Genomic DNA, 15,007 nt, shown 5'->3' on the forward strand with positions numbered 1-15,007 from the left:
CTGTACAGGGAATGTGCCAAACTGCGGCATTGTATCAAACCTGCAGTGTATTGCTGCAATTAAGAGACAGTGTTTCTCGCATACAGTCTAATCTTGTAATGAAACGGTTTATAATGAAATAATGGATATAACGAAGAAATGACGATTCTCCTTTAAAGCTCAGTCAACACGGGCTATAACGAAGTTACGGCTATAACGAAGTATTTGCTGGACCCCTTCAACTTCATTATAACGAGGTTCAAATGTATTGCACCTACCTATGAATTCTTAAACCAACAGCACGTTAAAGAACCCCAGGTGGTAGAAATTTCCGGAGCCCTTCACTACGGCGTCTCTCATAGCCTTAGTCGCTTTGGGACGTTAAACCCCATAAACCAACCATCTTAAACCAACAGGAGATGTTGGTAGTGCCGGCTAGTGGAAGTCGCTTGCACAGATTGTGTGAATTGTGTGTTTGTTTGTTTGTTTATTGGTGTTTAACGTCCCAAAGCGACTGAGGCTATGAGGGACGCCGTAGTGAAGGGCTCCGGAAATTTCGACCACCTGGGGTTCTTTAACGTGCACTAACATCGCACAGCACACGGGCCTCTAGAATTTCGCCTTCAAGAAATTCAGCCGCCGCGGCCGGGATCGAACCCGTGTCTTTCGGGCCAGCAGCCGAGTGCCGTAACCACTTAGCCACCGCGGCGGGGCAATTGTGTGTTTGTTTAACTGTTAATGCAGTGGACTCTCTTTAAACAAAACCTCTGGCAATGAATAAAATTCGTTTCATTTATAAGAATTCCACTTAGAGTGAGCGTAATGGCACACTATGAACACATAATTGATGGCTAAAGAGTAAACTATGGATATGAATGTTTTTTTTTTTTTTTCAAAGTACTGCAAACGTTAAACGCTCGAACTGCACAAAAAAGACAACGACAGTAGGCATAAGAACAAAAATGACACCACGAGCACAGACACAAAACAGAGCCCATGGTAGAAGAAATATGCTGTGCTCGTGGTGTGGTTTTTATTCCTGTGTCTCCTGTCCTTGTCTTTTTTGTGCAGTCCCACCTTTTATTGAAATGAACCGCCTAGTACAAAACGTTTGACTGCAAATGAAAGAGAAAAAAATTCTCACTCGCACGATCATTCTTTTCACCTGTAAAGTGCAGTGGAAATGGCCTGTGAGGAAAGATTTTATATTTGCTTTAGCTCTTGTGGCAGTTTGCTCTGAATGGGGTCACCATACTGCGAGGCTCGGCAGATGCAGTTCTGAAGCTTTCTGCTCTATAAAGAAGCTCTTCAGTAGGGGTGGGCGAATACTCAAATTTTCTAATATGAATGCGAAGGAATATGCTTTCGAATACTGATTATATCTGCTCAGTGTTAAAAAAATTTCAAAAATGAGAAACAGGCCAACATTGTTATCTTTATTATTTTTTTGTCAAAGCAGTGTGCACTAGCCTGACACAGCACCTAACAAAATGAAACATGACGTGCAAGGAAATGCTTACTACTTGATTAGACTGCATAACAGGATGCAACCTGCATTGTGGCGGTACAAAATCAGTGACAAGATGAATTGCATGAATTGACACATGATTGGCAGCTAAAAGTAACCGTACGCATGCATGGGTAAAGTAAAACCTCACAATCCGCACTTCAAGGGACCAGAAGAGATACCCTATCTGAAGGTTGAGGCTCCAAAGAACCCCAGGTGGTCGAAATTTCTGGAGCCCTTCGTTACGGCATCCCTCAAAGCCCAAGTCGCTCTGGAACGTTAAACCTCCATAAACCATGAGCGATCCATTTCACAGGCAGCGCACAGCCCTTGACAAGCATAATTTCAGCGACTTGAAGAAAAATGCTGACGTAAGTGAGGGGAATGCACGTTGGGATGAGGCTAAAGAAATACGCCCGCACCACTGGTTTCGCGGGTTGACGGAGCAGCTACGCTGAAGACACTATTATGCATGAATTATCATGTGGTATTTGCCTCATCATCATCATCAGCCTGTCTACGCCCACTGCAGGGCAAAGGCCTCTCCCATGTCTCTCCAATTAACCCGGTCCTTTGCCAGTTGCAGCCACCATACTCCCGCAAACTTCTTAATCTCATCTGCCCACCTAACTTTCTGCCGCCCCTTGCTACGCTTGCCTTCTCTTGGAATCCACTCCGTTATCCTTAAGGACCAGCGGTTATGTTGTATCTTGCATTCGCATTACACGCCCCGCCCAAGCCCAGTTCTTCCTAATTTAATAATAATAATAATTACGAGTAATAATTTATAATTGATTTTTTCTGTCATGCTGTCCTGGCTTCAACAATGGCTGTGACATGAAAATGTGGTTATACGTCACGTGAGGCGTGGAAAAACGTCGATATAATCGCTGCTTCATCATTTTAATTCACTACAGCACTGAAGACAGCCTTACTCAAGAGCCGGAATGACAGTGAATGTAGAAGCAGAGATTATATTGCAGTTTTTGTCATGCCTCACGTCACCTCTAACCACACTATGACGTCACAGTCATTGGTTGGTTGCTGAATCCGAAACTGCACGAGGAAGCAGTTCGATTATAAAATATTTAGTGATCATAGGAGAATACCACATGGTGAGTCATGTATAATAATTCCTTGTGCATCATTAAAAAACAAGAAAATATGCACCCAAAACTTAGGTGTCTGTACTCCTTTAAGCTATATTCGATTATAGTGAAATAGCGCTTTCGCACTTAAAGAAAATGAAGTGGTTAGAGCCTTTGACTACTCCTTTCACTTCCTCCTCTATCCCTTCCCTTTGGGCATGTTTCATCGAGACATGTGAGACAGTCACTCCATATTTGCTTTCTTCAAAAACCAATCTTCAATTTTCGGTAGAACCAATTCTCTACAAGCTCCAGTCCTACGAAATCAGATTTGACAGAATATTGGAAGAAATGGCCGAATGGCCCAGAGTAAAATTGATTAAAACTTCCAGCAAAAAGAGCAATAAATGCACAATAGAGGAGGACACCCAAGAATTAAGGGTATGCCTACAAAATGCCATCCACATAACACTTATTCAATATGGCTAAACGCGATAAAGAGAAATTACAAATCATACAATGGAATTGCAGGGGGTTTAAGAAAAAAAGAGAATCGATGACAAGAAAAATTGGCTGCGGTTCAACCCGGTTGGACCATATAAGACGAGCGAAAAGCTTGGCTATGCCTGGTCTTTGCCAGACAGCCACTTTTTCTTTTGTCCCTCTCCACGGTTTGTCCTACGGTTCCTCACTTCGGTTGGTTGTGGTAACATTGGCACCGCACCGAAACTGGCATAATGCTTGCAGCGTCCTCATCCTCAACACCGTAACTGTTAACCGCGAACGAGGTTGCCATCGCGCCAGCTCTGACCGACCCCTCCAACAAAGTAGTCGTTAGCGACTCCCAACAAGACGCAGGCCATACTACGACGCAGGTCGTATCTCCCGATGGGCACACTATCCTACGATCTCTCCCCTTACCATCTACACCTCGTCTAGCCCATGAGGCGCTCATGGGGAACTCATAGGCGCAAGCTGTAGTCCGAGAACTCAACTACTGTATGGAGCGCTGTCCTCAGCCTGCCGCTTCCTTTGACACTCCCCAATGCACTCATGCACTACTTGTTGCGTACATGAACATCCTCCAGCATTATTGGCTCGAGCGGTGTCTGTAGCTCCAGCACACCCGGAACTCTCCCGGCGCAAGGCCATCCATTGGCGCAAAATTCAAACAGGAATTTTCCCAAACCCATGGCTGTATACCAGACTCTTCCTAAATCATATTGCGCCTAAGTGCAAACACTGCTCACAACTGTCCACATTCCTTCACATGATGTGGACATGTACACAACACAACGCTGACAATGCAACTACCGTAGATGCGTGGGAGTCCCTCCTGCATACCACCGATCTGGTCCAAAAGCGCCAGCTCATTTTGTGTGCATTGAAGACCGCATAGCCCCAAGGGATCCCTGCCAACCTCCTCTAATGCAGCGCGAACAGTCTTCGGGCCGGTTCCTCTATTTTTGGGAGTAAATAAAGGGTTTATCATCGTCATCATCTCCACTCCGAGCACATTATTCGAGAGCGTTGGCGCAGGTGTTACTCAAGGCGAGGGAGGCAGTGGCGAGGAGTGAGCGCAGCTTTGGCGCGGTGGCGAGGCACGTGATTTGACGTCACAGCTACACGTCCGCCCACTCCTCCTGGTTGAAGGTCATCGTCAAGCGGTTTTGACCTTGAGCTTTGTATGCGGAGTGTAGAGCTTTTCGCTCTGAAATAGGGTGACGTCATCAAGCGGCCATATGACGCCACAGCAAGCTGACCACACCAACTTCAGACAATCGTTTACATGCCGTTTGCCTATCTACACTTGCCACTGGCCGACCTACATAAGGTGCCACTTTTTCCGTCAATATATATTCGTACCAAAACTGCGACGCAAACCTTTGTCGTACAGCGTTCCGGATGGTATCATGCCATTTTTAGTCGCATTGGCTATGATAGTCAAGTTGGAGGCTAGCTTGCTACAGCGATTCGATTCGGACCGACGACATATTCACCTACAATTGTATGCGTATGCCTTCTAAGAAACTTCACCTGTTCCCTTAAGGCACGGTTGGGGCGTCCATCCATATGTGAGGCGTTACTGTTCCACTTCCTTTTTTTTAAAAAATTGTTGGTGGTAGTGGTGGAGAAAATATTTTAATGAAATTGTTTAGGAGATTGTCGAAGTGGTTGGAGCTGTCAGTCCGGAACCCCCCACTGGCGTAGGCTGCTGTCCAGGCTCTTTCGATGAGTTCTTCTGACTCGTTTTTTTCCGAGCTGGTCAAAGCTGCCTTCCACCCCTCCTGCGTTGGCTGGTTATTAACAGTGACCACCCGAGTTGGTTTTTTGAGAAAAAGAAATGACGCAGTAACTGTCTCGCATTTCTCGGTAGACACCCGAACTGCGCCATAAGGGATAGAAAATGGCTGAGGCTTAGCTTAGGTTAAGCCTAGTCAGATGCGAAGCATATATTGTTGCCGAGTTGCATATCGAGCACGCCGCTTGGCTAGACGTTCTTCACGCTCTTCATCAGTCTCTGTAGCACGCTGCAACTTTTGCTTCTCATTCCAACGAGCAGCCCTGTCTCCAGGAGGCATCTCTATCCCATGTATGCCTAGCAGAGGCAGGCGCACCCCCTTGTATACCGCCGCTCCAGCATCACGTGTTCACTACAGCACACCTAGCGGCAGAAGCAGGAAACACATTGGTCGCGACGCCTCGCGCGACGGCGCGAGCTGGGGCCCCGTTTCTCCTATGTCGTTACGTCACGCATCACGTGGTCCTCCTTGCTCGCGATGCCTCGCGCGACGGCGCGAGCTGGGCCCCCGTTTCTCATCTGCTGTGACGTCACGCACCACGTGGTCATCCTTGGTCACGACGCCTCGCGCGACGGCGCGAGTTGAGCCCCCGTTTTTAATCTGCTGTGACGTCACGCATCATGTGGTATGACACGGAGGTCACGAAAGGTCAATGGTAACGACACCGCCGCGCTCGAGGAGCTGGGTTGGGCTATTTTAGTATGCTTCGCATAAAAACCAATTTTCGTATCAGAATTGTGATGCAACCGCTCTTCCTACAGGGCTCCAGGGTGGTGGGCGCGCGTGTGCGTGTGTGGGTGGCAGGGGCAGTAATGCATTCGCATTCCCACGCGTAATCAGTCGCAGTTGTAAGTGCCTCAGCCGAATTTTGGAGCGAAAAGCTCCACTTCTCGCATGCAAAGCTCAAGGTCAAATCAGGCTCGGATTTGACCTCTAACTGGAGGCTCGCCGATCGATAGTCTAGCCACTGTACCGATAGTGTGGCTGCGACGTCATAACACGTGACTTGTCGCAGCTGTAAGCGCTCGTAGCGACAGCAGGAACAAGAGAGACGTAGAAATTAAAGTGGTGGTGGGAGGCCTGGAGGTGCCCAGGGTTGAGGAAATGAGGATCCTAGGCATGTTTATCAACAAGAAAGGCAACAACACCAATACCATAAAGAAATTAGCCACATATGCAGACCAAGTGGTAGGCATGTATTCAGGAGGGTAGCGGTAAAAGGGCGAGGACTAAAAGAAAGGAATCTTCTGAGAATGTCGCAGGCGTACGTAATAAGTCGGATCTGCTACGCGACGCCGTACCTAAGCATGAACAAGGCAGAAATAGAGAAGGTAGACAGAATATTGAGGAAATGCGCCAAGCGAGCTCTGGGACTTCCGATATCTACGTCGACGGAGCGGCTTGAAAAAATGGGGGTACACAACAGATGGGTTGAGCTGGCAGAGGGTGTGAGAATATCCCAATTAGAACGGCTCGGCCAGTCTGAAACGGGCAGGACAATACTCGAATGGGTAGGAATCCGGCCAGAAAGTAGCACGCACAAGATGGTAAACATCCCGGCAGGAATCAGGGCCAAGATATGCTTGATTGTTGAAAAAAAAAAATGTTTTTCGCTAAGCACAATAAAAATACTCTTGTGACGTGCTATGAAAATAGTAGCTTTTTTTCTTCCGTACACTGAACTTCGAATGTCAATGTCGTAACGGGTGGTGCGGCTCAGTGAAGCGCAGTCTTAAAAGGCCATGACGAAACTACAAATTCGGTCCCAACTCTTCGGCTTCGCGTCACCACTTACCTGCGTCCCACCTATGCCGCGGAACATGCACCCCGTGTATAACAAGGAAAGGCGAGAACATAGGGCTAAGGCCTACGAGAGGAAGATGAAGGAGCGACCGGCAGACCAGGTGGCGTACGTAGACGCGGCGTGCGGACAGCACGGGGTGGCTGTATCCGCTGTGGTCGACGGGGCAGGAGCACCAACGGTAGCGGCTTCGAGCCGCACGAGAGATGCCAATGCGGCGGAAGAGTTGGCGATAGCGCTCGCTTGCGTCGGTACCAAGGCCACGACGATTTTAAGTGACAGCAAAACTGCAGTAAGAAACTCGCGAAAGGAAGAATCTCGGAAGAGGCCAAACACGTCCTCGAGGCGAGGCCGATAGAACGTAACATAGAGATAATATGGATTCCAGCGCATGAGTCTATTGCAGGAAATGAGGCTGCACACGAGCTTGCCCAAGCTCTCTATCACCGGGCGGCCGCAGAGCAGCCCTCCCGCATAGACATGAAAGATAGCCTAATTTCATACCACGAGATCACGGAACATTATAAGCTGAGCAGGAAGGTCTATCCGCCGCCCGACCGTTCCCTCGCAAAAGAGGAGGCAATTGCGTGGAGAAGATTGCAAGGGGGGAATCATATAAGCCCCTTCTGGGTATACATAACAATCTCCAAAGAGGAGAAAGACCAATATTGTATAACGTGCGGGGAGAGGGGCCCTCTCGACCATGTCATATGGGAATGTGCTGGAAGCCCGGGCGCCGAGCAAAATATAGAAGATAGAGAAGCCTGGGAGACCTTGCTGCAGAGCGAGGACCCCGCTAAGCAGCAGGGTGTCGAACCGGCATTTTTTCGGGTTCGGTTCCGGTTCGGGTTCACGCCTTTCGGGTTCAGTTCCGGGTTCGGCTCCAGAGGACCATTCCGTTCCGGTTCGAACCGGTTCGGACCGTCCCGAACCGGTTCAAACGGGTTCAAACGGGTTCAGGACAAAAAAAAAATAGAACGCAGATGAGTTTCAGTCAATTTGCTATGCGTTTTCTTTTTTCTGCCACATCGGTATAAAAAAATGCAAAGATTTGTTTACGAGAACATAAAACTGTGCCAGTTTGTAAGGGTTCATGCTTAAGAAGCGCAGTAAACAGGACAAAAGGAAGACTGGAGACGAAACAGACGCTGACTAACAACAGGTTATTACATTTTCGGAAAAGTATATGAAGGCGCAGGACACAGTGAACAATCCAAAAAACAGAACAACAAAGATTAAAAATAAAACAAATATACTGCGCATGCACATCAATGTCGAGTCAAGACATCTGTTTCAACGAAATTCGAAGACTATCTTCCATAGTAGACAGCACTCCCCTATCTTCTGGACCTCACACAGTTGCCAAGAAAGTCAGACTTCTTATCTACGAAGTTGATGGATGGTGAACAAGCACGCTCATCTGCTTCCTTCCTGATCATAAAGGCCTCCACCATCTCGCTACCAATTCGATCAGGGTGAATAAGCAGGAGACTTGTCTTTCTAAGTGGGGAAGCAATGAGCATTTGTTCGAGCATCACAGATGGGGGGAAAAAGTAGCGGTGTCGTACAACTTGGCTTTGCATTGCAGCGAGTGCAACAATTGCTTCCCCCAGTAGATAAGACAAGTGTCCTGTTTAATAACCCTGTTTGCATATGTAGGGAGTTGGTCGAGGCCTATGTGATCCGGAAGGAAGCAGATGAGTGTGTTGCTTCACCATCTATCAGTTTGGTAGATAAGGAGTCAGGCTTTTTTGGCAATTGGATGAGGTCCAGGGGATAGGGGAGTGCCGTCTACTATGGAAGATAGTCTTCGAATTTCACCGCCGCGGTGGCTCAGTGGTTACGGCGTTCGGCTGCGGACCCGAAAGACGCGAGTTCGATCCCGGCCGCGGCGGTCGAATTTCGATGAAGGCGAAATTCTAGAGGCTTGTGTAGTGTGCGATGTCAGTGCACCTCAAAGAACCCCAGGTGGTCGAAATTTCCGCAGCCCTTCACTACGGTGTTTCGCATAGCCAGAGTCGCTTTGGGACGTTAAAATCCAATAAACCAAACCAAAGAAATTGGCAACGTGTTTGTTTGCGACCTTGAGCTGCAACATTCTTGCAAGAGCTGCATTGTGCGAGGAAGAAGATATACTTGCACTACACCGAATGTTTGCGACTTTTCTTGGGGCGCTATGAAAGGCAACGTTTGCGTCAACAGAATTTTTTGCGCCCTTGATTGAGTGATAAAGAGTGCTTAATCTGGCATGCACCATTTGTCCACCAAATTGTTTCAGGCATTTATTTTCAAAACTACAAACAACTCCTTTCTGGCAGCTATGCTTAATAGGCGACTAAGTTCTTGCCTGTCTTTTCTGGACGTGCTGGTGAGAAAACTTTGTGTTGATTCATTCGGTTTTCTCACTCTTCGCTTTCACTTAACTGTACGGCCTCTCCACAAGGCAGATGACAAATGTTGCGATCGGCTATTACTTCCTCTACTCATACATCTGCAGCTTGCCGCCGCGGTGGCTCAGTGGCTATGGTGCTCGGCTGCTGGCCCGAAAGACGCGGGTTCGATCCCGGCCGCGGCGGCTGAACTTCTTTGGAGGAGAAATTCGAGGCCCGTGTACTGTGCGATGTCAGTGCACGTTAAAGAACCCCAGGTGGTCGAAATTTCCGGAGCCCTCCACTACGGCGTCTCTCATAGCCTTAGTCGCTTTGGGACGTTAAACCCCATAAACCAACCAACCAACATCGGCAGCCCTGCCTGGACTTTCTTGATACCAGTGTATTAAAGCGAATTCCGCGGATGTGCAGCTAGACGAGCCCACTTTAACGGCCGCAGATATAACGAACCCTCGTTTATTACGAGCGGATGCGGTGCTACCGTCAAAATATGCATTTCCATTATTCATATATGCATAATGGAAATTTGTCGGAGATGCAACGAACAAGTCTGGCCGCACCACGCGGCTATAGCGAACGAGGAGGCGCGGTAAACTACCCTCAAAGTTGAAGAGGTCGTGCTTCCACTAAGCACGCAGATGAAAAAGTGTCTCTCAACCGGAAAGAACATGTCGACCCAGAAGTGCAATTAAAAGGCGGCACTGCCCTGCGCAGCGCTAACCGCAAACTCCAGCGTCTGGTAACAATATAAACGATAAATTAAACACGGTAACGATATGCTATAATCTCTATTGAAATAGTAAGTAACCGCCGGCCAAACCCGCGTCGATGGCCTACGAGGGCAATCATTGCCTACGCGTTCGCAGGCTCGGCAAAGCATCCCGTATGGAAGAAGCGCGGTGTGCGTGAGACGGGGGCATCGCCGAAAGCGAAGCTACTGACCATGGTCGCGGATCAACTAAAAACGTTGAAATCCTGGCTTGTTGGTTCATACTTCGAAGCAATAGCGCAAACAGGACAAGGGACCAAGGACGAGTAGACACACAGCGCTGTGTGTGTCTACTCGTCCTTGGTCCCTTGTACTGTTCGCGCTATTGCTCCGAAGGATCAACTAAAAGCAGCGATTGATAATTCTGAAATCCTTGCTGGCCATGGCGGTCAAGTGGTATGCATAGCCTGCCCAGTTTTCTCCATCTTTTGCGCCGCTACCATGTGCAGGCATTGTCACACAGCGGACAGTGCAACGGATGCATTCTGCGCCACAAGCGCTGCGCTAGTTCGTCGCTGCATCATCCCATGCAGGAACGACAGAAGAAGCTCGCAAACACGCGTGACCAGACTCATGCAGATTTCTGGCAGCGCTACGTTGATCCATAGCCATGCAGATGTTTTCTCGGATAACTACGTTCCTGCCGACCACACAATCGCAGAAGTGCATGCTCTGACAGAGACGTTGAACACCATGGGCGAGTTCTCCCTACTGCCAGGAATCTCATTTATGGGGCCGACCTGCCACCAACTGCCATGCACATCTCATTCATGATTAGTTATACCCTGTCCCTAAATTTGATAGCTGGCAGCAAGGTCTCGACGAGGATTAAATGACCGCCCTAGATAGCTTGGAAAGAGCCGCGACAGGCTCTGCTTTGCACAAGCAGGCACGAATAACGCAGTTTTATAAGAAATAGACGCCATTTTTAGTGGCCTTAGTGTTTATGGCTGTTGTACGAAGAATCCACTTGCTACGAACATCAGATATAACGAACGGAAGCCGCGTCGCCGTCAGGCTCGTTATAAATGGGCTCAACTGTAGTTTCAATCTGCCACAAAGGGTCAGAAAGGTTCAAAATATTCCATGCAACAACCATAAAAAGAAGCCTACAAGATAGCCGAATAGCCTAAAGCATCTGTAAAGAGAGTTTTCTGTTGCGCCGCCATTGGTACGAATCCCACTCGGAGTCAGAGGATATAGAGTATACAAACCCTGTTAGTTGTTCTTTTTACTGCGTTAGCACTATAGCCTCCTTTCCCAAAAATAACCGCGCTGTGTGTGTGTGTGTGCGCGCGTGTGTGCGTGTGTGTGTGTGTGTGTGTGCGCGCGCGTGTGCGTGTGCGTGTGTGTGTGCGTGCGTGCGTGTGCGTGTGTGCGTGCGTGTGTGCGTGCGTGCGTGTGCGCGCGCGCGTGTGTGTGTGTGTGTGTGTGTGTGTGTGTGTGTGTGTGTGTGTGTGTGTGTGTGTGTGTGTGTGTGTGTGTGTGTGTGTGGCCTCCATCCTTGATGCGCACTCCGGCGGGCGCACATTCGGGCATTCACTGGTAAAAATACACCTTCAAAAACTTTCACTCATCTTTCTACCCCCATCACCCACCTGTACCCGATATAGCCGAGGCAGATTGTTGTGAAGGCTCCACGTATTCAGTCGCCCAAGCGTTGTACGAAAAAAACGCCAACAGTCATAAGCCAGTCGTGTCAGACACTACGAATGGGAAGTATGACAGCGAGAAGTAGATATAAGTCGCCAGACAGAGAATTTAAGATCGAGCAGTGAGAGAACAGCGGATGGAGCCGCGCGCGGGCGACTGGCAGCAATTTTTTCTTAGAAGCAGAACGATTTCAGCGAATAGCGATAACGAAATCACTTCATCGCAGTTACATTTAATCGCAGTAGTATCTTTCTGGGCGTAATCACTATCGCATGCCAGCGAGCGCATATATTTCCGCATTGCCCTTTTGAGTATTCGGTATTTAATTTTTTTCTTATTAGTACATCTCCACCGTTGCCAAGAACCCGCCTTTCGTTGCTTATTTCCGTCGCGCACAAACAAGAATATACGGATTCTAAAAACAAAACAAGCTGCACCAATTTATACATCCTTCTTTTGGTAATAATAGTAGGAATATCTCGGGTTTAATGTGTCGAGTAGACATTGTGGCTATAGGATGGACCGTGTAGTGGAGGGCTCCATATTATCGAGGACCAGCTGGGGATTTTCGGCGTGCGAGGAAGCACGCTGGCCTTTGTATTTTTGGAATCAGCAGCCGAGCTCCACAGCCATTCAGCCTTTTTTTTTTCTTTGTTGAGCTACATCGTGAGGGGTTTTATTTAGAACCTGCTGTTTGAGATAATGAGCGCCTACAAAAGTAAATGTTGCACTACCCACTGCGGTGGCTCAGTGGTTAGGGCGCTCGGTTACTTATTCGGTGTACGCCTACTGCGCCTGTTTCTGTTTTTTCTTTCACTCCCACCTTCCTCCCTTCCTTACGGCGCGGTTCAGGTGTCCATCAAGAAATGAGACAGTTACTGCGCCATTTCCTTTCCTCAAAAACCACCGTCACAACGTTGTTTGATCCTCGCGCTAATATTTCATCTATTTGTGGGAAATGACCCAAAGAAAAGGAAGGCATTCTTAATCGGTGCTTAAATGACTGTAGACACCCAGTTTTATTGCGTGTTTTCTTCTTTCAAATTACGCCACAGATATTAGAATAAATGGACCACCGTGTGGTATTCGCCTACTGCCACTAAATAATTTAGAAAACAATTTTTTCTCCCATGCTGTTCCGTTTTCATCAACCAAATGATGGTTGTTACATGATTTCAACTTTAGGTCCAGTGAAGCACGAGAAAACTAATAGAAACGCTGATACGTTGTTTTGACTCACTATAGCACTTAAATCAGCCAGCTTCAAGACCTATAGTTACAACGAACAACGTATCAGCAGTTATATTGTCGTTTTATTGCACCTCACGAGACTTAATTTCCTCTACACGTCACAGCCATCGTTATGTTGGTGAAACCGAAACAGGGTCATGAAGAAATTGAAATATAAATTATTTATTGTGTGTTGGTGAAATACCACGCCATGCTCCGTGTACACCAACGTCTAACACATCGTTTGAAAGAAGAAAGCACGCAAGCAAAAAATTTGGTGTCTTTAGTACTTTACTGAGTTAGAGCAGTCCTAACATTTTGATTAAAGATTTACGCAAATATGTAAAAGGGGAGGAGTAATAACTCAAGATTTCACATAAACCTGACGCACAAAGAATTGGCGGTAGTACATTGCAGAAGCGTCAATTAGACTTTTTCCCAGGCACCAGACTTCCTGTAAGTTTGCTGTCGCATATACTGGGTACCATTTTCGCACTTCCCAGCGCAGACAGCTACGGGAGGGTAAATCTACGCGCTAGATCATCTCATTTTGTCCGAAAACAAGTATGCCGAGATGAAAAAAAGTGGCGCTGAACCGGGTCCCGAACCGGTTCGGAACGGTTCCTTTGAATCGTTCCGGTTCCGGTTCAGTTCCAAGATGGCGAAAAATTTATGGGTTCGGTTCGGTTCCGGTTCCGGGCGAAAATTCGGGTTCGGTTCCGGTTTAGGGTTCGGGTTCGGTTCCGGTTCGACACCCTGCTAAGCAGCAACAAGCCATCCGCCTGACGGCTGAGGCCGTGAAGAAACAATGTGTCTTCACCAGACCTTAGTTTGCGAGGCTCCTAAGTAGGGCTCCCTTAGGCCTGCGTGCCGGGGGGTCCAAAAAGGAGTCTCATTTCGGTGGAAATAAACGTTTTGATGATGATGATGATGATGCACCGCTCCGACCGCTCGCTCTCTTCAGATGTGTCCCGTGACTAACCACGGGACACCTCGTCCCGTGACTAACCATGACTAACAAAAACCTCTCAGAGACGTCTATCTAGACGTCTCTGAGAGGTTCTTGGTTTGCTGGGCTTCTAGCGATCCCTACAACAGAGGGCGTCACGAAGCCGCGTTGGCTAGAGTTACTGTATATACAGTAACTCTAGCGTTGGCGAGAGATAAGTCACGAAAGCGGGCTTGTATAGTTGATGAAGCCGATGAAGAACGGGAGGTACAGTATTTGTCAAAAGAAACCAGGCTCCATGGTTTGCTTCTCATTCGTATAACAGAGCCCTCACGGCTTCCCTAAAGATCAAAAAGTTTTTTGAAGGTGAGAACAGGGGTTCTTCTTGCCATACAGAGATTTAGAGCTTGAGGGCTGGCATAATAGCTTTAATATACGACTGAGAAGAAATCCTTGCAGCCTGGTTACTTTTGACAAAGACTGTACGTTTGGAGGAGCAGCTGCGCTGGCAACAAGAGTATCTCAAGTGGAAAAGGACAGCGGGTGCTGCCGACGTCTCCGCGTCGACATCGGCCACTGGTTCGGTTGCCTCTCGCTCCGCCGTGTCGCAGAAAAGCCGGCGTCGTCGTCCACGGCGTTGGCCATGAGCGAAAAATCCCAGAACCATTAATAAAAGAGTCTTTCGGGTCGTAGCTTGCATTAGCCTACAAGCTTTTAACTGACCTATTGTATTGACTACCAGGACGTCCTGTCGTATGCAAATCTTCTCATGCAGGCTTTCGTCGGTACGGTAACGCGGCTACCGCGTTCGCTGAAGTTTCGAATGCAAGCTTGACGCACTGCTGCCTCTACCAGTTGCTTTCACACACTCGCGCCCCTGCGGCATGATGTAAAGCACGCGTGAAGGCCCCGGCCATGTTTTAATTTCTACTTCCTCTGCTCACCTGCATCCTTGCGACCGAAGGTTAGCACTCCTCGCTCGCGTGTGATGCCTCACAACCCGCATATCTCTTACTCTGGGGTTAAGGTTAATAAAAACAACATGACGGTCACCACGTACGTGTCAACGCGACTTTCAGCGAGAGCTGTTAATGCGATATGTTGTGGTTGAGAATATGAGCGGACACTTTTTCTGAAGTGTGCTTGGCGAAAGCCTTGTAGTCAACCCACCGCCGCTTTCCCGAACCGCGGGGCGCGTGGCGGGCTTCCCGTATGCGCGGTTTTTATTGCGAAAGCAATACTATGCTCATGAACGGCCTTTCGCGTAGCGGCGGCCGGTAGCCACGCGTGACATTTAGAATGACCCCTGACATCATACCATGACTAGTGACGTCACAG

Source organism: Amblyomma mixtum, chromosome 8 (assembly GCF_055824585.1).
Source record: "Amblyomma mixtum isolate Tamu chromosome 8, ASM5582458v1, whole genome shotgun sequence".
NCBI lineage: Eukaryota > Metazoa > Arthropoda > Arachnida > Ixodida > Ixodidae > Amblyomma > Amblyomma mixtum.